Source organism: Triturus cristatus, chromosome 10, assembly GCF_964204655.1.
Source record: "Triturus cristatus chromosome 10, aTriCri1.1, whole genome shotgun sequence".
Lineage (NCBI taxonomy): Eukaryota > Metazoa > Chordata > Amphibia > Caudata > Salamandridae > Triturus > Triturus cristatus.
Window position 1 is genome coordinate 1,197,547,204 of NC_140593.1, and position 23,273 is coordinate 1,197,570,476.

The following is a 23,273-nucleotide window of genomic DNA, read 5'->3' on the forward strand; positions in this document are numbered from 1 at the left end:
CTTGAAAGGAAACTGAAACCCACCAGGGTAAGACCTGTCTGTGCCACTTTGAACTTGACTGGCCCCAATGGCACCGGAAGATGAATACAACCACTCCAGAGATCACTAGCAAAGCAAAGCTTTGGCAAACATGGTGGCCACAAAACAAAAATAGAGACACAAAACATGCTAGGCAAGCGCCAACCATGTAGGTATGGACATGTGTACGTGTGTAGTGATGAAACTCTTCTTGCCATGATTGATTAATCAAAAGGTTATGATAATTGCAAATTTCTAATCAATACCACTTTCCTCTCAGACCTACTCCGGTCTCTTCTGTGCCACAGTGAACGCCTACAAGTGGTTGCCGGTGTACAACGCTGAGGTGGTCGCAGCCTACAGAGGCAAGAAGCGCCAGGAAGCTCCACCTCACATCTTCTCCATCTCTGATAACGCCTATCAGTTCATGTTGACAGGTAAAGTTTGATTCTTTTATTCTTGTTCATGAATCTATCTTCTTTTGCTGTACAATGACGTTTACTTATCTATTTCTTCAACTATTCGACCAACAGATCGTGAAAACCAGTCTGTCCTGATTACGTAAGTAAAACCTCATCACTAGAATATCATTCTGCATGAAGTAAATAACACGTTCCTCGTGATCGATGTACGCTTCCAATAATCATTCTGATTTTCTCGCTAGTGGAGAATCTGGTGCAGGAAAGACCGTGAACACCAAGCGCGTCATCCAGTACTTTGCAACAATTGCAGTGTCTGGGGAGAAGAAGAAGGACGCCCCCGCCATGGCCAACAAGATGCAGGTTTGTAAACTCAATGTATCTTCTCTTGGGCTGTGCATAACATGACATCTGTCAGAGGAGTGTCTTCACATTGAGACCTTGCTCCTAACAGGGAACTCTGGAAGATCAAATCATCCAGGCCAACCCGCTGCTGGAAGCCTTTGGTAATGCCAAGACTGTGAGGAATGACAACTCATCTCGCTTTGTAAGTTTTCCAAGTTCATTTACGTATTTGTCATTGTCTCTTTTGAAGGCACACTTTCGGTCCTTCCGTTTAACCCTGACTTCAATGTAATCTCCGTTTCCTCTCTCGGGTAAATTTATCAGAATCCACTTTGGAGCTACAGGAAAACTGGCTTCTGCTGATATTGAAACATGTAAGATTGTATAAAACGCTACAGATTTACCTTACTAAGTCTCAAATTAAATTACGCTTATATGTGATGTATGCTTAATTTCACAGACCTGCTGGAAAAGTCCAGAGTCACATTCCAGATCTCAGCTGAGAGGAGCTACCACATCTTCTGCCAGATCATGACCAACAAGAAGCCAGAGCTTGTGGGTAGGTTTCAGAAATGGATCATAGACCAGGTCTCTGCCTTCTGCATCAGCAGTGTCTTAAAAGAAGAATAAGATGTCATAGCAGCACACAGTGTGCGTCAGAGCCCCTTGGCCAGTAAAATAGAGGAATATAGACAATACTTTGATGATTCTGATGCATGCAGGACAAATGAAGGACAGCATGGGCCTCCATTCTCATTCACACAGTCTGTGCCAAGGCTGGACTGGCAGACAAAGGGTCACCCTTGCAGTGTTGCTCCCAGAAACACGTGTTACGGAAAGCGCGTTACCGGTGCCTTCGGAAACCCCAAAAGCATAAGTGAAATCCTCCAGTGGCACCTTCAGATACGAACAAGCCCTCTTATGCAAGTGTGTTCTTCTTAGAAATGGGGGACTTCTGCCTGACCTAGCACAGGATTGCATAAGTGGACATGTAGCAAGGCAGCCCATCACCAATGAGGTGGTCCCTCGTGGGTTACTTATTGTCACCGCCCATGGTGGTAGAATGCTATTACTAAAATAAAGCACATGGTGAACTGTGCACCTGGTGTATAGGTCTCCAGGTGCATAATGTTAATAAATAATCAATGTGCAGTAAACACAGCTGTATATTTAACCTTTAATAACAAAAATTAGAAAATGAAGGTGGTGTTTTTTGCTATGAATTTGTATTTGTGAAATATTAGATTTAAAAAAGACAGCTTGTTTTCCATTTTTTTAACAACATAAAGTGTTGACTTTTTCACCCACAGTGTAGGGAGTTTTCGGCAGGCGTACTCCTGTCGATGTGGGGGGTCACATTTTGGGTGAAAATGCGATGCCGGCCTGGTCTCCATGTTATTGGGGTGGGGGGGGGGGAGAATTCTGGTCTACAGAACTTTACAAAACAACCTCCGAAAGCGGTGTTTTTTCTGAGAACCAACATAGCAATGGCTCTGATGCACTTCTATTTTTTTCCAGGGTGGGGCAAAGGAAGGATGGGTGCAAATCTTTGTATATTTTTTTCTGTTCACAACCGTTGTATCTTTCAGGGTGGTCATGATCAGATAAAAAGACTGTTGGATTATCTGACCAAGGAGGGCAGGTCTTCCAACGCTCTCTTGCCAGTGGCCCAAGCTTGCAAAAGAGACAGAACAAGATAGATTAGTTCTGCATGTGTGCTAAGCAGTGTGATACTGTACCATTTCACTGCCTGAATTGTTTCTCAACAGAAATGCTTCTCATTACCACCAACCCATATGACTTCCCAACCATCAGCCAAGGTGAGATTGCGGTGAAGAGCATCGATGACGAAGAGGAGCTGCAGGCTATTGACGTGAGTGACAATAACTATTAACCACCATGTCTCTTCACCCTCAGTCACTACAAACACGAGGTGTAACAATAACAATACATTCCATTGAGTAGAAGATCACAGTCATAAAATGCTCCTCCTTATTTCATGACAGAGTGCCATTGATATCCTGGGATTCAACCAAGATGAGAAGATCGCCATCTACAAGCTGACAGGAGCAGTCATGCACCACGGAAACATGAAGTTCAAGCAGAAACAGCGTGAGGAGCAGGCTGAGCCCGATGGCACAGAAGGTAGGGCATGCTGTGCACTTCATCATCGAGAAACATAAAAGACGACAAATTACTCAGGGATCGACTAATGAGCTTAAATCTAAAATGAGTCCTAGAGAAATAGACAAAACATGGAGGCCATCTGCATAGCATAGAAAATAATTTATAGCCACCTTGGAAAGTTACTTTCTATATTTTCAAGATGGTTAGTTTAAGTAAGGGGTTAGTTATTCAGATGGGTGGTTGCCCACCTTATGGAATAATGGCACAAGCTTGTCAGGGTGATCCCCAAAGTCACTAAATTATGGCAATTCTTTTTGAAGTTTGGTGCACAGAGCCATCTGTCAAACTTTTTTTAAATATTCATGAAGAAATAATGCCATGGGAGCTATTGCCCATGGTGATTGGGGCATCAGACAGTTTTTACTGCCACATACCGCAAGGGTTTTCCTGGCAGCGATGTGCTGTGAAAACTGACCTCAATGTCCACCCATCTATATTAGGTGGGCAGATATAGAGGTCAGGGTCAGGTGGCCCTTTCTACGTTGGACTGTCAGTGGGGTTTATCCCTAGCAGAGACAGAGTAGGCTTTGGTTACCCCGCATCTAAATAAGTTGGGAGGACGATCATCTTAGCGGTAAGGATACTCCATTGTGGTTTTGATGGATTATCCTTACCGCCAAGGTTTAAATGAGCCCCAAAGTGTCTTTTTTGCCCTAATGAGCCTCATTGATAATATCACACCATCTTACAAGGTAACTCTGATGAAGGGCGAGGTGCTTCCATCACTATATAATACGTTTTTCCCTTATTATAGTGGCTTACAGTAACCATGGTGTATTTAGAAAGTGAAATGGGAAATATGCTAAAAAATGTTAGGAATAACTTTAGTGCCTGTTTACACTTCATTTGGACGTCAGAAACTCATGCTAGCATAACTTTACTCTGGATATACGATAGGACTGAAAGTTAAGTAGTTGTGCAAGTAGATAACCACCTAATTGGCTTTATTTTTTGTGATACTTGAAGAACACCTAGAAGTCAAAGACATGAAAGTAGATAACCACTTAATTTTTACCAACAGTTGCTGACAAGATTGCATACCTGATGGGTCTGAACTCAGCGGACCTGCTTAAAGCACTGTGCTACCCAAGAGTCAAGGTCGGCAATGAGTTTGTCACCAAGGGACAGACTGTCAACCAGGTAAGTCTGCACTGTTCGCTGTTTATGTTCACCAATGAAAGTATATTATTTTAAATACAAAACAAACGTATTGTTGATTAGACTGCTTGAAACTGACCGATGGAATCCCTCTTCTGCCAGGTCTATAACTCCATTGGTACGCTCTCTAAGTCTGTCTATGAGAAGCTCTTCTTGTGGATGGTGATCCGTATCAACCAGCAGCTGGACACCAAGCAAGCAAGGCAGTACTTCATTGGAGTCCTGGATATTGCAGGCTTTGAGATTTTTGATGTAAGTTTCAGATTTTATAGTGGGTGATTTACAGATGGATACTGACACTATGATTACAAAACATATATAATTACACAACTGTGTTGTGGTTTAGTGTAACACTCTAGAACAGCTGTGTATCAACTTCACCAATGAAAAACTGCAGCAGTTCTTCAACCACCACATGTTCGTCTTGGAACAAGAGGAATACAAGAAGGAAGGCATTGACTGGGAGTTCATTGACTTCGGCATGGATCTGGCTGCCTGCATTGAGCTCATTGAGAAGGTGGGTGACTTCATGGACTTACGGTTTTGTTAATATCACTTACAAACATACTGAAGGTTCACACAGTTATACTTTTGTTATAGCCCATGGGAATCTTCTCCATCCTTGAAGAGGAGTGCATGTTCCCCAAGTCTACAGACACCTCCTTCAAGAACAAGCTGTACGACCAGCATCTGGGCAAGTGCAAGAACTTTGAGAAACCCAAGCCAGGCAAAGGAAAGGCTGAAGCTCACTTCTCCCTGGTGCATTACGCTGGTACTGTGGACTACAACATCACCGGCTGGCTGGAGAAGAACAAGGATCCCCTGAATGACTCTGTTGTCCAGCTGTATCAGAAGTCCTCCCTTAAAGTATTGTCCATGCTTTACACTGCTACTGCTGCAGAAGTTGTTAATTATTTTGATGGAACACGTGTAAACTGCACATAATGAAAAATATGCAAAGTACACAGTCTTGTGTATATTCCTGATGATTGGATTTTTTTGCTATTTTCAAATTTTAGAAGCTGCTGCTGCTGGTGGAAAGGGTGGGAAGAAGAAGAAGGGTGGGTCTTTCCAGATGGTGTCGGCTTTGTTCAGAGTGAGTGCTATAGATAAATATACATTTCTGATGTACAAATACTCTTCTGGTGTAATATGGTGGACCATGACTCTTCAGAGTTGCTTGGTGCAACAGCTTGGTGATTTTAAATACACTTGTATTATCTCTACTGCAGGAAAACTTAGGCAAACTGATGACTAACTTAAGAAGCACTCACCCCCACTTTGTACGTTACCTGATTCCAAATGAGACGAAGACTCCAGGTAGGGTGTCTCTGCAAATATTTGCCATTAGGGAATTATGCTCTTGCTTTTGAGATTTAGGTAAACTGACGTGACTCTTTTCTCTGCTTCTAGGTGTTATGGACAATTATCTGCTGATCCACCAGCTGAGATGTAATGGTGTCTTGGAAGGCATCAGAATTTGCAGAAAGGGATTCCCAAGCAGGATCCTTTATGGTGATTTTAAGCAAAGGTAAAAAGAGTTGTAAGACTTGTAATTGTAATTGCTTACAGGTATCGCTATCATGCAAATTAATCGATGAATCAATCAGCATTTGTATAGCGCAGCACTGTCATCTCTAGGGATATCTGGGAGCTGTGGATGAAACGTCAGAATAAAGGTAAGAACCTAGCAGAAACAAGCAAAATAAAGGTCAGAAAAGAGCAGAAAGAGGCAAAATAGCCGGCAGAACGAGCAGAAAGAGGCAAAATAGAGGGCAGGAGTGAGCAGAGAAGAGGCAGACAAACATGCAAGAAACAAGCAGAGGAGGCACAATAACCAAAGGCAGCAGAGGATAGCAGACTGTGAGCAAGCTGGACAGTAGGACCGTCACAGGGGGAGCTAGCACGAGGACCTGCTAAATGGGGTCAGGCTGCGGCCTCCATTAATTAGGTCCTGGGTGGAGGGCGGGGCGCTGAGTGGTGGGAGGAGGGAAACAGCAGTAAGAAGGGGAAAGTGGGAAGTAAGAGGCAGAATAAAGGTCAGAAACGAGTAGAAAGAGATAAAATAAAGGTTAGAGACGAGCAGCAAGAGGCAGAATAAAGGTAAGAAACTAGCAGAAAGAGGCCAAATAAAGGTTAGAAACGAGCAGAAAGGGGTGAAATAAAGGTCAGATAAAGGTCAGAAAGAGGTAAAAAAGAGAGCAGGAGCGAGCAGACAAGAGGCAGAAAAACAAGCAGAGGAGGCAAAAAACCGAAGGCAGCAGAGGATATTGTACTGTGAGCAAGCTGGACAGGAGGACAGTTGCAGAGGTAGCTGGTTCGAGGACATGACAAAGATTAAGACATGTACTAAAGGTGTAACAGAAAGCATAATGGCCTCTTTAAAGTACAGATTCTCGCTACTATACTGTAGTTTGTTCTATTTAGCATATTACTGTTTTAAAATAAATTTAAAGAACATGGTGCCATTCTCAAATAACTAAGCTTGATCTTTATTTATTTAAGGTACAAAGTACTAAATGCAAGTGCGATTCCAGAGGGTGCCTTTATTGACAGCAAGAAGGCTAGCGAGAAACTGCTGGCTTCCATAGATGTTGACCACACCCAGTACAAATTTGGACACACAAAGGTAAGAACTGATTAAATCAATCTAGGAAATGCTGTCTGGTAATTTTGCCAGAAAAAGTTTCATCATTTACTTCTTTATCAAAGGTGTTCATCAAAGCTGGCCTCCTGGGTGTTCTAGAGGAGATGAGAGACGAAAAGCTGGCTGAGCTCATCACTCATACTCAGGCGGCTTGCAGAGGGTTCCTCATGAGAGTTGAATTCAAGAAGATGATGGAAAGAAGGTCGTTACAAGAATTTGTTGATCAGTAAAACTTATTTTAGTGGCCCATAGGGTGCCTTCTTTAACTTCTTCTTTATTTCAACCCTGAACAGAGAATCTATAATGACCATCCAGTACAATATCAGATCATTCATGAATGTCAAAACCTGGCCGTGGATGAAGCTTTACTTTAAGATAAAGCCACTTCTGCAGAGCGCGGAGACAGAAAAGGAAATGGCAAACATGAAAGAAGAGTTTGAAAAGACAAAAGAAGCTCTGGACAAATCTGAAGCAAGAAAGAAGGAACTGGAGGAGAAAATGGTTGTCCTTCTGCAGGAGAAAAATGATCTTGCATTACAGGTTCAAGCGGTAGGTGAAATCGCATACATATCAAGGACAAACAGACAAATTTGTGCAAAAGCATAATTAAAGATATTTATATTTAATATTCCATTAGGAAAGTGAAAACATGGCAGATGCAGAAGAAAGATGTGAAGGTCTCATTAAAAATAAAATCCAACTGGAAGCTAAAGTGAAAGAGCTGACAGAAAGACTTGAAGATGAGGAGGAAAGTAATGCGGAGTTGACGGCAAAGAAGAGGAAACTGGAGGATGAATGCTCTGAGCTGAAGAAAGACATCGATGATCTTGAGCCAAAGTAGAGAAGGAAAAGCATGCCACAGAGAATAAGGTAAATTTGTGCTCATTTGCTAATACAAATGCTTTAAAACTAAACCTACAAAGTTGGTATAAGGTTCATGTAGACAATACGATCTATATGTATGTTTCCAGGTTAAAAACCTCACAGAGGAAATGGCAGCTCTTGATGAAAACATCTCAAAGGTTTCCAAGGAGAAGAAATCTCTCCAGGAGGCCCATCAGCAGACCCTGGATGACCTGCAGGCTGAGGAAGACAAAGTCAGCTCGCTAACTAAATCCAAAACCAAACTGGAACAGCAGGTTGATGATGTAAGTGTCAATACATATAAAACAAGAGACTAGCCAATGTAACCTTGCATTGGAAGGTTCTTTAGCAGTTTCATTGTATTAGCAGTGGGAATTGTGAGACGCAATGAGACAACAGAATGGTCCTGCACCCTGCACTGTAGAAAACTAATGGGGGTATTAAGTAAAACATGAGTTCAATTCACACTGCCTCTAACTCTATGTTTGATTACAACTCTCCCTATGAATCATGGTGTTAGTCACCTGTATCTTATAGTACACCAGACTGAAATCAATTGTTAAAAAGCAAAGCAAATCCTTTTTTGAACAATTTATTTTATGTGGCTAGCCACTAAGGTGGGATGACAAGCCAGTTCAAACAAACTAGACCTTAAAGACGAAGATGAAGTGACCATCTTTTCCTGAGAGATATAATTTTGCAAGTGACTTAGACGAAGCAGTAAAATAACCCTGATTGCTGTCCAATGATATCAAATATGTGCTATCATACTCAGCTTGAAGGCTCCTTGGAACAGGAGAAGAAACTTTGCATGGACCTAGAGAGGGCCAAGAGGAAGCTTGAAAGTGACCTGAAGCTGTCCCAGGAAACTGTGATGGATCTTGAGAATGATAAACAGCAAAGCGAAGAAAAACTGAAAAAGTTAGTGCTGCGTGTTACTGAATATGGGAGACAATAGATATTGAACGTAGTTATTTATCTTCAAATACAAGGTCTTGTGGTTATAACTTCCAAGACCTACATGATACAATTCTGTGGCAATGTTTCCTTCAAACTTTTTCTAGGACCATTGAATATTGAAAAAACAACCACCTTTTCTAACAGCTGGATGCTAGATTTCTATTCGTTTAATTATATAAATGTCCAGCTTTTAAATATTCCATTATATTTTTGTTCTCCTAACAAGTTAATATGTTGTAAACCAACATCCAATAAGTCAGTCATTGTTTTAAGGGCATTACAATATATTTGTACTAACAAATATTATCTGTTGAAACAGGAAAGACTTTGATTTAAGTCAAGTTCAGAGCAAGATTGAGGATGAGCAAGCTCTGGGTGCCCAGCTGCAGAAAAAAATGAAAGAACTTCAGGTACTGGATTTACAATGTAAATTGACAGTAGAGTAGAGCTGGAGTAAGACATTCTATTATCATTAGAATGGTATTCACATTGACGTTCACAGAATGTGATATTTCAATCTTTCAGGCACGTATTGAAGAGCTGGAAGAGGAGATTGAAGCTGAGCGTGCAGCACGAGCAAAGGTTGAGAAACAGAGGTCTGATCTCTCCAGGCAACTTGAAGAAATCAGTGAAAGACTGGAAGAAGCTGGTGGAGCCACTTCAGCCCAGATTGAAATTAACAAGAAGCGTGAAGCAGAGTTCCAGAAACTGAGGCGAGACCTGGAAGAGTCCACTCTTCAGCATGAAGCTACTGCTGCTGCCCTGTGCAAGAAGCACGCAGACAGTGTTGCAGAACTTGGGGAACAGATCGACAATCTGCAGCGGGTTAAACAAAAGCTGGATAAAGAAAAGAGTGAACACAAGATGGAAATCGATGACCTCGCCAGCAGCATGGAGAATGTTTCCAAGTCCAAGGTATGTTGTTATGGTGCAAACATCTGATCAGTGCCTTTCATTCAGTAATGGATTTCAATGCCAATGCAATCTTTTTTTTTTTTGTAAAGGCCAACCTTGAGAAGGTGAGTCGTCTATTGGAAGACCATCTCAGTGAGGTTAAAGCCAAAGATGGTGAGCATCACCGTCTTATTAATGACCTCACCACCCAGAAGGCACGCTTCCAGACCGAAAATGGTATGTATGCCAATGAAAATGTCTTACATGAATAGATGGTTTCACAAATGTTTTGAATGGATGTGCAGTATACCCCATAGTAGAGTTTCAGGGCTATCTTTGGGAAGCTTCAAACTAGAAAACAATTTCCTTAGCCTCCTGAAAGTCAAGTAGGTGGACTATTGACAAATGGTTGGGGGCTCATTCAAATTTCAGGACCTCAACCTAAAAAAGCATTTGAGTGTGTATTTTCCCGCTAATGCATTGTTATTAATGTGAGATTTATGTGGAAGGGTCAGGGATATCAGACAGATCAAATGTTTGAATCTTTATTTTCAGATAATTGGGACCAGCGACTTGATGAGTGGTGCATGCTATTCGAAGCATATTCTAAAGGGAATCAGTGTGATCTCACTTTCAAATGTTAGGCCAGCTGAAGGCAATGAAAGCTTTCTCTGTGAGATTTACTTAAAATGAATAAAAGCCACCAAGGCATAATTCCATGATCACTATGGCCGGAGGTTTCCTGCCTCGGAATTGGAGACCATAAGGACCCTAAAAAGAGGAGGCATATTTTTTGTTAAACTGCTGAGTTTTTCTCATAATTTACTCTTTTATTTTGTTTTTATAAAGTATTGCATGTTTTATTCAGTTGCTTAATATCAATGGAAGTCTTGAGGATAAAGTCAGCCTTGAAAAACGTGTGAGGGCCACTAATGTCCATTCGCTGTTATTGAACCATGTCTGAAGTTCTTCAGTCTTGACACCTTTTCTGCAGAAGCTCAGTTATTGTGTCAGTTTGAAAAGTTTTCTTTTCAGCTGTTTTCTACACCAGATGCAGTTTGATTCATCTCCCAGGTTTGGCTTCACAGTGTTCCGAAGGCTAGGACATAGAACCCCCAACAATCTGCTCCTGTATTTGAGTAAAGCGTCCTGGTGTAAGAACATTGAGGGTGGTAGGAGAGGCTGGGTAGCACATGAAGATATGTAGGACTTCTATAGTAGCCTTTGTGGCGCATTGAGGGTGGTAGGAGAGGCTGGGTAACACATGAAGATATGTAGGACTTCTATAGTAGCCTTTGTGGCGCAGTGAGGGTGGTAGGAGAGGCTGGGTAGCACATGAACATATGTAGGACTTCTATAGTAGCCTTTGTGGCGCATTGAAGGTGGTAGGAGAGGCTGGGTAGCACATGAAGATATGTAGGACTTCTATAGTAGCCTTTGTGAAAAGTGCAGGAGACCTTAAAGGTAATGCTTGATTTCACCAGGAGGTAACAAAGGCATAGTATGAAATATTGAGTTGGGAATATCCACTTACTAGAATATTGTAGACAAAATATTGAGTACCAAGATATTGACAAGTAAGCATATATAAGTACGAATAGGTTTATCTTACTTAACTCCACATATATGTGCTTTGATGATACACATATCTTCAAGGTATGCAGATTTTGTGCTTCATATAGTAAATCTATACTGACCTATATGCATTTAAGTCCTCAATAATTTAGTTCTTGATATTTTGGCTAAGATATTCTGGTAAACCAATATTCCCTATTACAACCACCAATGAAGGGCTGTCAGGGGTAGTCTGGTGTGGCCAGTTTTGTGCAGATTCAGACACATTAGTGTTGCCTCGTTTTGTCATCTTTGAGTACATTACCTCACAGCGGCCATGCGATCTTGTGGCATATTCGGCATCTAATCAATAATCAATGTCGAAAGGTGGGAGTTAAATGGAACACATGTCCCCGGTCTAGCGCCTGAATTTTATGCCATGAGTAATCAACAAAAAGCTTTCCCTCTGAGACATACATAAAATTATTAAATGCACCCAGGTGTTTTACCAATGTCTCCATGACCAAAGATTAGAATACGTTCCAATATGAGCACAAAAGCTGTAGTTATGGTAGTGAATATACACATAGTGAAAGCACGGGTCTCAATTATTTTATTTTTGCTTTAACATTCAAGATCTTGGGAAGGGCCGGTAATTGACAAATGTGGAGGGTTATATATACAAATCCTCTGCACACGTTCAAAAGTAAATACATTCAGTTACATAAAATATCACAATGATGCTTGTCTTTATATTGTCAGATGTTTTTAATTCAAGATCTTTGAGCCTTCTTAGTCAACACGTGTTTTGTCGCTGTTACAGGGGATTACCCCGCGGCTTCTTCAGGGCTAAGGTCAGTTTCAATTAGTCTCTTAGTTCCGGTGATAACTCCAACCCGGAAGGGGTTCCTATAAGTTCTGCTCCTGGAGAGGTAGACTAATTAGTCTTGTGTCCGGGAGGCAGACTGCTGATTTGCACGGCGAACACACCACGGCCTGGAGATCCGAAGGGTTCTACCTAATACTGCCGGCTAGGGCAGCTCTTCTGAAAGAAACTCCCTTACAATTGGAAGCATATTTAGCTTTCCGGACATGAGCCTAATTAGTTTACCTCTCCAGGAGCAGAACTTATAGGAACCCCTTCCGGATTGGAATTATCACCGGAAGTAAGAGACTACTTGAAACTGACCTCAGCCCTAAAGAAGCCGCGGGGTAATCACTGTAACAGCGACAAAACACGTGTTTTGGCTAAGAAGGCTCAAAGATCTTGAATTAAAAACATCTGAAAATATAAAGAGAAGCATCGTTGTGATATTTTATGTAACTTTATGTATTTACTTTTGAATGTGTGCAGTGGATTTGTTTATCTAGCATAAGTGGTCTGCTGGCCACACACGCAGGGATCTGGTGGTTTTTTCCTACCTTATGCACCATGCCAGATTACCTGCCATAACTGATTTGTACGTGTGATAGACCTTTACAGTGCCAGTTTGCTTATTGCTGACCACTGACTGTATAACAAATGTGGAGGGTTGTGTTTTTTTTTTTAAATAAGAGAACAGTACCTTAAACAATTAACTACTTTACACCTATAAGGACAATGTTTTCCTTACTTGGGACTGTATAGATAATGTCACGCTGCTCCAATAAAATAATATTCAGTCCAAATACATTAGGTCAGCTAGAAACAAACAGAGAGAAATGTTCTTATTCCAGGCAAATATATAATATAATCTTAAAACTTTCCTGAAAGGTGAACTTGCTCGCCAACTGGAAGAAAAAGAGTCTTTAATCTCGCAGCTGACAAGAGGGAAGCAGGCCTTCACACAGCAGACAGAAGAGCTGAAGAGGCAGCTGGAGGAGGAGACAAAGGTAGGTCACATTCCTACTTCAGGATCCTTTTTTGCACTAAGGTAGCCGCCATGTTTGAAATCTAGATTTGTGCAAAAGCACCTGCACTGGGCCGTGGCTGCACCTCTCTGGGAAGATCTATGTATGTGTTTTTTATTGGTAGATGACTTCGAAAGTGCAGACATACACAGGGTTCTCTCAAAGCATGCACACCTTTCCAGCGCCACCTTTAGCTCAAAGAAAGGACCTTGATTTTATTCCACTGCCAATTCAGTCTCTGCTTCTACTCGACTGTGTGTGGGCCTGCAGACGTTTCAATCTGCCCCCAAAGTAGTATTGTGGCTGAACGGCTTGGTGACCCCCACTTGGCACGCACCCGTTGGCATGAACAGGTTGTGAACAGAGGGTCAGATTTTCTAGTAATGCAGATGACCTCACGACTGATGGATGCTTCATAGAGGGCACAGATGCATAATACTTGTAGTTAACTAGGGAAGCCTGAAGTATTCAGAATTCACTCTTTATTCTTTGGTCAGTCATCACCCAAATATGTGTAGACAGGCTGCAAGTAGTCCAGAACGCCGCTCCTGAAGATCCTGAGACAGGAGTCAGTAAGTTAAAAATCTTGCACTGGCTCCCGATCCAATCCAGGGTCAGGTTCAAAGCCCTATGTTTAGCCCACAGAGTCATGGGTGATAAAGGTCCAGCCCTGTTAAAAACCATGGTCACTCCCTATGTCCCCAATAGATCTCTCAGGTTCCCTTCAGACCACCTCATGAACACCTTAAGGATAAAGAGAGCTAGATGGCGAGGGCGATCCTTTTCATACCTTGCTCCAAAACTCTGGAAATCAATGACTAAGGAACTGAGACTGACCAGAGACGAAAGAAGCTTCAGGAAAAAACTTAAGACGTGGCTATTCCCCTAAAGTTTCCCTCTTTAAAGTGTGCCTTCTCTCGGCAGCGCTGGAAAGCCCCTGGGCAGCCACACACTTTACAAATTTTTATAACTAAATAAATAAATTCCTAGTGTTGTATGACCATCGGAGGCACACGCATACTGAATTTTCTTCCATTTCAGTGGTCTCATGTGAGAGAACAAACAAGATGTGGATTGCTGGTGTGCCAAGGCACTCTCCACTGATGACACTCAAAGAGGCAGGTGTCGGGGTTGCCACTTGCTCAGAGCAGCGATGAAGATGTCCAGAAGTTAGGACCATTGCTGCCCCTTTAGATTCAGGAACAGCTGATGCGTGGATCCACTTTTGAGCTGAGAAGGCTCAGTTAACAAACTTTTAACCTTTATTGACTATGATCTGTTCCTATCAGCCCTTCAGGATGTTTGGCACTTATCACTCATTCTAAATGAATTATGCCTGAGACCACACCCCGGCTGATAGGGCTGGGCTCACCATAAGTGTAAGGAACTGCACGCTACCTGTACCCTTGTTGGCATTCTCAGCAGAAAAGCCAAAGACAGAGAAAGAATGAAATGTAAAATCTCACTTTCGACCTCATTATGAGTCAGGCGGGGTCGTATTACCTCATGGAATTTCACTCCACCTGACGCCAAGTGGTTTTGTTTCTCCTCGGATAATAATTCCACAGGGTCAGGTCCATGAGGCTTTGGTTGCAGCAGCTAACCCTCATTCTCCATTTTTTTTCTGACGGATAACCCCTCTACTGCCCTACTCCATCCAGAGGCCCACGCATATGTTTATCCCATGCTCACCGCAGGTGGTAAATGTGTGTCCTAAACCTCATAGAATCGAGAATTCCATGTGGTTTTATGAGTGGAAAAACAGTGCTGCACAGTAATTCCCCATTCCATGTGGTTAACTGGTACTGCTGCGGATTCACTCCACGGTAACTGTAAAATTGTCTATGATTGTACAGTGCCCCCAGTACTACGATGCCCCTAGTACCGTACAATTCGCGCCAACTGGCAATGAAGGGCTCAGTGGTGCCAGCGCTCTCCCTAGAGACAGTTTGAGTGGGGAAGTGAGATCTGTGCTTGCTTGACACCATACAAAAAGGAGGAGTGAGGACCCTGTTCCTCCAGGTTCTGGAATACACTGCTTGCTCTTTGGAGCCACTATCGCTTACAGATCATATGAGGCTGACCTTGAGCCAGAGGTCATCATATATGTTATCCAAGCGACATGAAAATCCTGCCAGGGGGCATTGAGATTTGATTGATAAGGAGGAAGTGATTGTCAGTAGGTAAAAGAGCTTGGAAGTCCTGATTCAGACTGGATTAGAAGGACTTAAGTGCAGGGCGAGGCTTACTGTCAGACAATGTGTCAGAGCATGCAGCTGTCCTGGGCAATCTATCGACCAATGGCCTTTTTCAAACATTCTCAAAATGACACGCTTTGCAAGCATTTAGCAATCAAGGATATGTATCCAACCAGGTGGCACGGAGCTTCATGCCACTGCCCATGGTCTGGGTGGATAATGAAACATGAAGATTGAAAAGCCAAAGTCATATGTAGAGCTGCAGTATTCATCACAGCTTCTTTAAATCAGCAGGAAGCTAGCCCCCCAAGTGTCCATGTGTCATTGCGCCAAACTAAAACAGTAACTCGCTCAAACCACAAAACCATACTCACTGGCATTTTGAGTCAGGAATTTATTTCTTCACTAAACAAAGAAGTCTTAAGGAAATGAAAAATAAGGTGACATTTCTGCTATTGAGAGCAAGTTTTAAGCTGCTTAATAGGAAAGTGAGGGAGCCATAGCAGATAACAAAATCCTAGTTTAAAACCTAGTGCCCCTGTGACTAACATCAAGTGCAAACGCAGTTAAAGCCGTTCCTACATATATACCCATAATAGTGCTTGAGTCTGCGTTTTTCATCAACAGCAGGGTGTGGTAATGCTTTCCTCTTAAGTGTATTTAATTTATAATGATAACGGGACGGGGCATTGAGAGTTTCGTCTTCACACAGGCCAAGAACGCCCTGGCACACGCCTTGCAATCCGCTCGACACGACTGCGATCTGCTCCGTGAACAATATGAGGAGGAGCAGGAAGCCAAGGCTGAGCTCCAGCGGGCAATGTCCAAAGCCAATGGGGAAGTCGCCCAATGGAGGACCAAGTATGAAACTGATGCCATCCAGCGCACAGAAGAACTGGAAGAGGCCAAGTACGTTGTGTTTAACATATAGAATTAGAGATGGGTAACAGGGAATTACAGGTTTTTTTGCGCTGAGGGGTTCTGAATGACATCAAATAGACAATGAGAGTGAACCTCGAATGGCCTCTAAAGTCACTCACACCCGAGGTTAAAAACATCCCCGTAATTCACTTTTTACCAATCTGTTTATTCAACAGACTTTTGTTTACCTTTTACTGATCTATAAGTTTATGAAATGTATGCCACCAATATCATCCACCGTTGGTTTCAACTGCTACACAGGTGCATAGGAGTAATGGGAAGCCATGCACAGCATGGCCTTATCTCCCTGACCCAAATGAGAAAAATAAATATTTTGCTGCCATCCTTAACCAGCGCTCACATCTTGCCTGCTTTCCTTCCCCTCAGCCAGTTGTGCTTTCTGTTTTCAGTCAAAGCCGACAAGCAGTGCTGTGCTGACAGGCTCTCAGAGGTCCATTAACCTGACCGGCACCAGTGGGTAACAACATTTGTTATCCACTGTTGCTATGTCATAGCAGTAGGTTATGAGATTCAGAAACGGAAATTAACAAGTTTTGCAAAAATTTAGGAAGAAGCTGGCTCAGAGACTGCAGGATGCAGAGGAGCAGGTCGAGGCTGTGAACTCCAAGTGTGCCTCTCTGGAAAAGACCAAGCAGAGACTGCAGTCTGAAGTGGAGGACCTCATGGTCGATGTCGAGAGAGCTAACAGTGCAGCTGCAGCTCTCGACAAGAAACAGAAGAACTTCGATAAGGTAACACATGACAAAAGCTTCATATAAAGCAGTTCATATTCTCTGAGCGGGTACTGTAAGTGTACATATGAACATTTTACAGGTTCTCGCAGACTGGAAACAGAAGTATGAGGAAGGCCAGGCTGAATTAGAGGCAGTTCTGAAGGATAACCGCTCCTTGAGTACTGAACTCTTTAAGATGAAGAACGCTTATGAGGAGTCTCTGGATCATCTGGAAACCTTGAAACGTGAAAACAAGAACCTACAACGTAAGCTTCTCCATATCTCCTAATACAACTCTGGTACATAGAAATAATAGAAGTTAACATACCCGCCAAAACATGCTTTTGATTTAATTGAAGTTAAAATTGGAAACCATTTTTTAAGGTTTTATTTTGCTTTGCATTTTTCATCCTGAAACAAGAAAGCTACAGAGCTGTCAAAGAGATAGTACATATATTCAGGTTTCTTTGAATGAATTGCTGTCCTCTTATTGACAATCTTCCCTTCAAGAATTGCAGGGTCAAAAAGGTTCAAAATGGCAGATTTTTTTATTTATTGGGCACAGGAATTAGAGATTCCGAATAGGTATTTTGTTAATGTAAAAACCTTCTTGATCATACTCTATACATATTTTTGAAAAATTAACATATAGATAACTCCACCATTTAAATCACAGGACAGTCTCTTAGATAATGCCCAGTGCGGCGTCTAGTAGGAGCCACTGAGGTAGAAAAAGGGACATAAGTGGAACAACTGACTTGATGAAGCTTGATTGGAGACAGCAAAAAAAAGCCAAAATCACAGTTGCTAGGTTGATAGCCCCAGCACATAAAACACAGGAGCGAAGCAGTTAAACGTTTTTGGAATTAAAATAATAAAAAAGGCACTTCCAATACTTTGGGAAGCAGATGATTATGGCAGTATGCGTTCAAGATTACTTTGGACAAGAGACATTATAAGCCTAAGTGAAATATTTCTATCGGCCCTGTATCGGTCTGCCCGTGGAAGGTAAAGACAGCTAAACAACAGATTGTATTATATTTCTACCTATTTCAAGCATGATAATCAACATTTCGAAAAGCTTATTTTATTCTGGTTTCTTTTCCAGAGGAGATCTCAGATCTTAGTGAACAGATTGGGGAGACTGGAAAGTCTATTCATGAATTGGAAAAAGCAAAGAAACAGGTTGAACAAGAAAAGAGTGACTTTCAAACAGCCTTGGAGGAAGCTGAAAGAGATATATGAAAATTGGTTAAACCATTCTAAGTAATATGTATTTCTAACGAATATTCAAATGGTCTCTGATGTGTTCATTTTATGTCATAAAAGGGATCACTGGAACATGAAGAGGCCAAGATCCTGCGCATCCAACTGGAGCTGAACCAGGTCAAGTCCGAGGTGGACAGGAAGGTGGCAGAGAAAGATGAGGAGATTGAGCAGCTGAAGAGGAACAACCAGAGAGCTGTGGATTCTCTGCAGAGCACCCTGGATTCTGAGATCAGAAGCAGGAATGATGCTCTGAGGCTGAAGAAGAAAATGGAAGGAGATCTGAATGAAATAGAGGTTCAGCTCAGCCATGCCAACCGCCAGGCTGCGGAAGCGCAGAAGCAGCTCAGGAATGTACAGGGTCAGCTCAAGGTACTTCTGGCAACATCTTTTTAACTTTTAAGGAAGCACTTTTCTCCCTTTTCTTTAGACTATAGTTAATTAACTCTGACCATGGTTATTTGTTTTAGGATGCCCAACTACATCTTGATGATGCTACTAGGGGACAAGAGGACCTGAAGGAGCAGGTGGCTGTCACTGAACGTAGAAACAACCTGCAGCAGGCAGAAATCGAAGAGCTAAGAGCTTCTCTTGAGCAGACAGAACGATCTCGTAAATCTGCTGAACAGGAACTTCTTGATGCCAGTGAACGTTTGCAGCTCCTCCATTCTCAGGTGGATATGCCTTGTGAAATACAGTTTGTGATGCATATATACATAGGCTAAAGAAAATATGCTGATTCTATTCTTTCTTTTCAGAACACAAGTCTTATTAACACCAAGAAGAAGCTTGAGAGTGACAGCAGCCAGCTTCAAAATGAGGTGGATGAAGCCATCCAGGAAGCCAGAAATGCTGAGGAGAAAGCCAAGAAGGCCACCACAGATGTAGGTTTCTTGGAATGGATGGTTACTTACAAATTAAATACCTATATATAACCAGTTTGAATTATCATAAATTAATATATGTGCCTTTTATCATAAATAGTAAAAGTAATTGTGACGGCACAAACAAACAAAAATTGAAATATCATCACAGTACCTCTAATACATTTTTCGATGTATCTTCTACATCATTCATTGGATGATGAACTTTGAAAGGAATCTGCCTAGTTTATTAGTAAGATGCATTTTTATACTCTGAAGGCTGCTTTGATGGCAGAGGAGCTGAAGAAGGAGCAAGACACAAGCGCCCATCTTGAGAGGATGAAGAAGAACCTGGAGTAGACCGTGAAGGACCTGCAGCATCGCCTGGACGAGGCCGAGCAGCTCGCGATGAAGGGAGGAAAGAAGCAGCTCCAGATACTGGAGAGCAGAGTGAGTTACACAGCAGAGCTCAAGTTGTTAGGGTCTGAAGGTAGGGGTCAGTGAGAGAATAATATTACAATATCAATTCCACTCTCAGGTCCATGAACTGGAGAACGAGCTGGAAGCTGAACAGAAACGTGGAGTGGAAGCCATTAAGGGCGCCCGCAAGTACGAGAGGCGAGGCGAGAGGCGAGTTAAGGAAATGACATACCAGGTAGGTGAATGTTTACAGCCCAAACTCTATTTTATGTGAAAGTACACTAGTGCCACCTATCAATGAATGTGCGGTCTCCTCAATTGCCGATTCACTTTCCAATAAACAGCACCGCGTGTCATGCTTTTAAACACAAAGTAGTGTTTACATCAGAAGATCTTTCAATTGTAGTCTCAAACAGTAATGAAACGCAAACTTTACGTTTTTGTCGCCATAAAGTTTATAATACTATACATACATAACACTAGACTTACTCTAGATGCCTTTCAACCTAAACTGTAGATCATAACTCAAAATATTTTGACCATTGGTATGTTGGGAGCTCCACTAGAGACAAGGGAATGACAGCAGAATATAAAGACTGCTATAGGTTTAATGTGATTGATAGTCCAAAGACCTATTTTACAACTTCCACCTTTTTATTTCCTCTGCCTCGTTTCATCATTTCATGATCTGTAACAGCAATCTTGGAGATGCAAATCTGTGATCATTACTCAATACAAGGAGGTTTGGCTCCCTCTCTCCTTCAGCCTCTGATGGCTGTGCAGGAAGAGGACAGGGGCTTTGTAGGCCCTGTTACTCCTGCCCTGTCAAATAGATGGAGAGAAGCAGTTTAGCAGAGCAGACAAAGAGGGAGAGCAGCAGAGAATGTGCCTTCCTTCCCTCGATGGATCCCCCTAAGACATTGCAATCTGTTGTAAGAGACCCTGGCAGCAACTGTAGTTTATTGACAGTTGGACTTACTGGGATGCACAGAGGAGGAAGCTGCCAGGAGTCCTATTGTTACTTTACACGTTTTATGAGTCATAGGAAGTTTGATACATCATCTAACATCCTAGGGTAGATTGCTGGTATCTATTTATTGCCCGCCTCAAAGGGCTACAATGACCATTAGTGGCACACTTCTTTGTTAAGGGCCCTCATGTTACACTTGAACTAACTAAACCCAAGGTCGCATTTAATGGCTACCTGGGCCACTGGGGGTGGCTATAAGGTGTGAGTTCTGGCTAACCAGGGGACAGTGGTTATCACTACAATACTTCAATAATTACAACAGATACTGTTCATTAGGAATTGCATTGTCCATGTGTGTTTTCTATTTGCCTATAGTCCGAAGAGGATAAGAAGAATGTCCTCCGGCTGCAGGACCTGGCAGACAAACTGCAGTTGAAGGTCAAAGCCTACAAGAGACAAGCTGAGGAATCTGTAAGTAACAAAGTGTTTTAAACATATCGTTCATAATATATCTGCTCCTTTTGCACTAATATAGCCCCTAAACTGAGATAAGGACCAGAACTTCTTGATGAGTTTTGTCATAAGTACAACTCTTTAACAGTGTGGTGGGCTTAAAACATGTTTAACCTGAAGTCACTGCTGTTTTACAAACAATGAGAGATATCAGTGCAGTCAGAACAATGGTAATTCATGCTGAGAAGCTCTGCTTAGAAACCTGAACAAGGCGGTACAAGGAGATTCACTGGCCAACGAAGACTCCTTTATAAAGAATTCTGATCCCCGCATGCACTTAATCTTCATGAGTAGTCCACAATAGCCCTTGTTATGCTTTCCTTTTACTTTGAAAAGTTCCCAAAGCTGGCAGTAGGAAGGTTTCTAACCCTGTGCTTCCTACAGCACTATCTAATCGAGGGTTGGTAGCCTGTAGGAACTTCTGAGAAGTAGTTGCTTTATGGGCGTGCCCTTTTCCTACCTCAAATTAAACTACTCTGGTTTATTCTTCATCCAGATGATGAGGTGAGTTTGCAAAGTTCTCAACTATAATATTATGATAAATATGAACCCAGATTATTCGTCCCCTAAAACAACGCAAATGGCGTTTGCCAGTGGTGTCCTTGCAGATGACTTCCTTATAAAGCGAAGAATAAAAAGTTGGATGCCAAATAGTGTGTTGTTGGCTTCGATGCTTCACGGAGGTATTTAACTGCATTTATTCACTGCAAAGAACAACAATGGTAAAGTCTTTGTTGTTCTTTTACCAGGAGGAGCAAACCAATGCACAGCTGGCCAGATTCAGGAAAGTGCAGCACGAGCTTGAGGAAGCTGAGGAGAGGGCCGACATTGCTGAATCCCAAGTGAATAAACTCAGAACCAAGAGCCGCGATGTTGGGAGCAAGGTGAGATACGTTTGATAGAGGACATGATCATGTATTTGCCTTTGAGAATAAGGAGGCGGTTGGGTTTGGAATGGGAAAGGTCTGGCCAGAGTCTTGGGCCCAGATTTACAAAAGGTTTACTTGCACAATGCAAAGTGGTGCAAAGTGATCCAAAGACCATTCGGGATTAGCTTTCTCCAAAAGGTATTTTGTGGCAAGAGTTGTTTTGTGCCAGATGTTGACCACTGTGCAGCGACAAAATGGCTTTCTGCTCACCTTTGTTAATTTAGGCATAGGGGATGAGGCTGGGGCAGAAGAGCACAGAAACATAGGTTTTGGTGCAAATCAAGGTCTACTAAAATAATGAGGTCTGACTTTGCGCCAAAACCTAATGCCTTGTGAAAGGGATCAAGTGGTACATTACCCGATATATCTACATGTAATGCGTGCGTTACACTGCTGCACACATCTTGTGGCCTGACCCCTGTGCAGGTGTCTACAAAGAGGAATTTATCATGGAGGAGGTACATCAACTACTAATCCTAGGCTAGACACTGGTGGCTTGCCTTTGAAACATAGTGCAAGACTGTGGTTGTCTCTTGCGGCACTATTATGTGTCCTTCCACAATGCACCACTGCAATTTTTCACGTAATGCTCCGTCACGCGGAGGATAGTAAATCACGGTCTTAGCATCCCAGAACAGTGGAGCAGCACCTGAGAAGGTGTAGATCCTAGTTTTTGTTAGTTTGCAGCATGGGGCTGCATGCTGATAAACGGTTTTGTACCGGGCCCCTGGTCTTTGGATACTTTTTCTAATAGGTTCATTGGCCAACGTCGTGGATCCCTGTGAGTGATGCAGGGCAGGAGTATCTGATTCAGAAAATATCCATGTTGTAAGCGTGCAGGGTTCCACTCAGTGCATTGTTCTGGAGAGTTCTGGGAACAATCTACAAGGCTTTATGAAGGATTAATAGACTGAGCTCTGCATTTGGAGGCCTAGGAAGAAGGAGCTCTGGTCTTAGAATGCTCTCAAGGTGAATACATTCCATGCCACCTTATAATAGAGATGAGAGGGACAAGACTAAAAATGTTGATCTTTTCTTTCAATACTTCAAGTATAATAGTGCCAACAGCAGCTTGAAAAACACAGAAATCTCCTCTACATATAATAGTTTGATTAACCTTCATGTACAATACATACACATTCTATGTATAGTAATAATACTTGTGTTTTTATTTCCTAGAAAACCGAAGATGAATAGAGCATCTGCTTCTATCAAGTGAAGAAGAATACATTTGCAAAATGTGAATTTTTGTCTTCCTTGAACCACTGTATGTATTTGTTGTCCTTGTGATGTCGACCTGTGTAACAATAAAGCCGTAGCACATTACCAAGTGGACTAATCTCAATCATGCTGGAGTCTCTCCCTTAGGTGTCTGCTCGCGTGATCTGTCTGTGCTGCAGGTCTTCTATGATCCAGTGATCATTCTCTGTTGAATTGTGCGCTGACCGACATGCGGCTGTGCTTAGGACCATGAGCACCAACCATGCCACAAAACAAGCAAAGCAAAGCCATACAAGGAGGAA

The 23,273-nt window shown here is 42.3% G+C and overlaps 1 pseudogene across 1 annotated transcript in view; it reads left to right on the plus strand.

Moving 5' to 3' along the window:
• LOC146797034 (myosin-4-like) overlaps window positions 1-22,947 on the plus strand; it is a 239,725-nt pseudogene extending 216,778 nt beyond the window's left edge. The window contains exons 5-41 of the transcript XR_014970089.1: window positions 299-455; window positions 552-579; window positions 683-800; window positions 892-984; window positions 1,093-1,156; window positions 1,243-1,341; window positions 2,552-2,655; window positions 2,789-2,927; window positions 3,991-4,109; window positions 4,230-4,379; window positions 4,474-4,644; window positions 4,728-5,055; window positions 5,147-5,223; window positions 5,360-5,447; window positions 5,541-5,658; window positions 6,633-6,756; window positions 6,840-6,976; window positions 7,068-7,323; window positions 7,412-7,644; window positions 7,746-7,922; window positions 8,414-8,559; window positions 8,918-9,008; window positions 9,124-9,513; window positions 9,603-9,729; window positions 12,800-12,918; window positions 15,847-16,043; window positions 16,624-16,807; window positions 16,890-17,055; window positions 17,898-18,040; window positions 18,119-18,427; window positions 18,526-18,729; window positions 18,814-18,939; window positions 19,198-19,368; window positions 19,457-19,573; window positions 20,684-20,779; window positions 21,571-21,705; window positions 22,930-22,947. The product of XR_014970089.1 is annotated as a myosin-4-like (transcript). The remainder of the gene's footprint in view (window positions 1-298; window positions 456-551; window positions 580-682; window positions 801-891; window positions 985-1,092; window positions 1,157-1,242; window positions 1,342-2,551; window positions 2,656-2,788; window positions 2,928-3,990; window positions 4,110-4,229; window positions 4,380-4,473; window positions 4,645-4,727; window positions 5,056-5,146; window positions 5,224-5,359; window positions 5,448-5,540; window positions 5,659-6,632; window positions 6,757-6,839; window positions 6,977-7,067; window positions 7,324-7,411; window positions 7,645-7,745; window positions 7,923-8,413; window positions 8,560-8,917; window positions 9,009-9,123; window positions 9,514-9,602; window positions 9,730-12,799; window positions 12,919-15,846; window positions 16,044-16,623; window positions 16,808-16,889; window positions 17,056-17,897; window positions 18,041-18,118; window positions 18,428-18,525; window positions 18,730-18,813; window positions 18,940-19,197; window positions 19,369-19,456; window positions 19,574-20,683; window positions 20,780-21,570; window positions 21,706-22,929) is intronic.
• The last annotated feature ends 326 nt before the right edge of the window (window positions 22,948-23,273 follow it).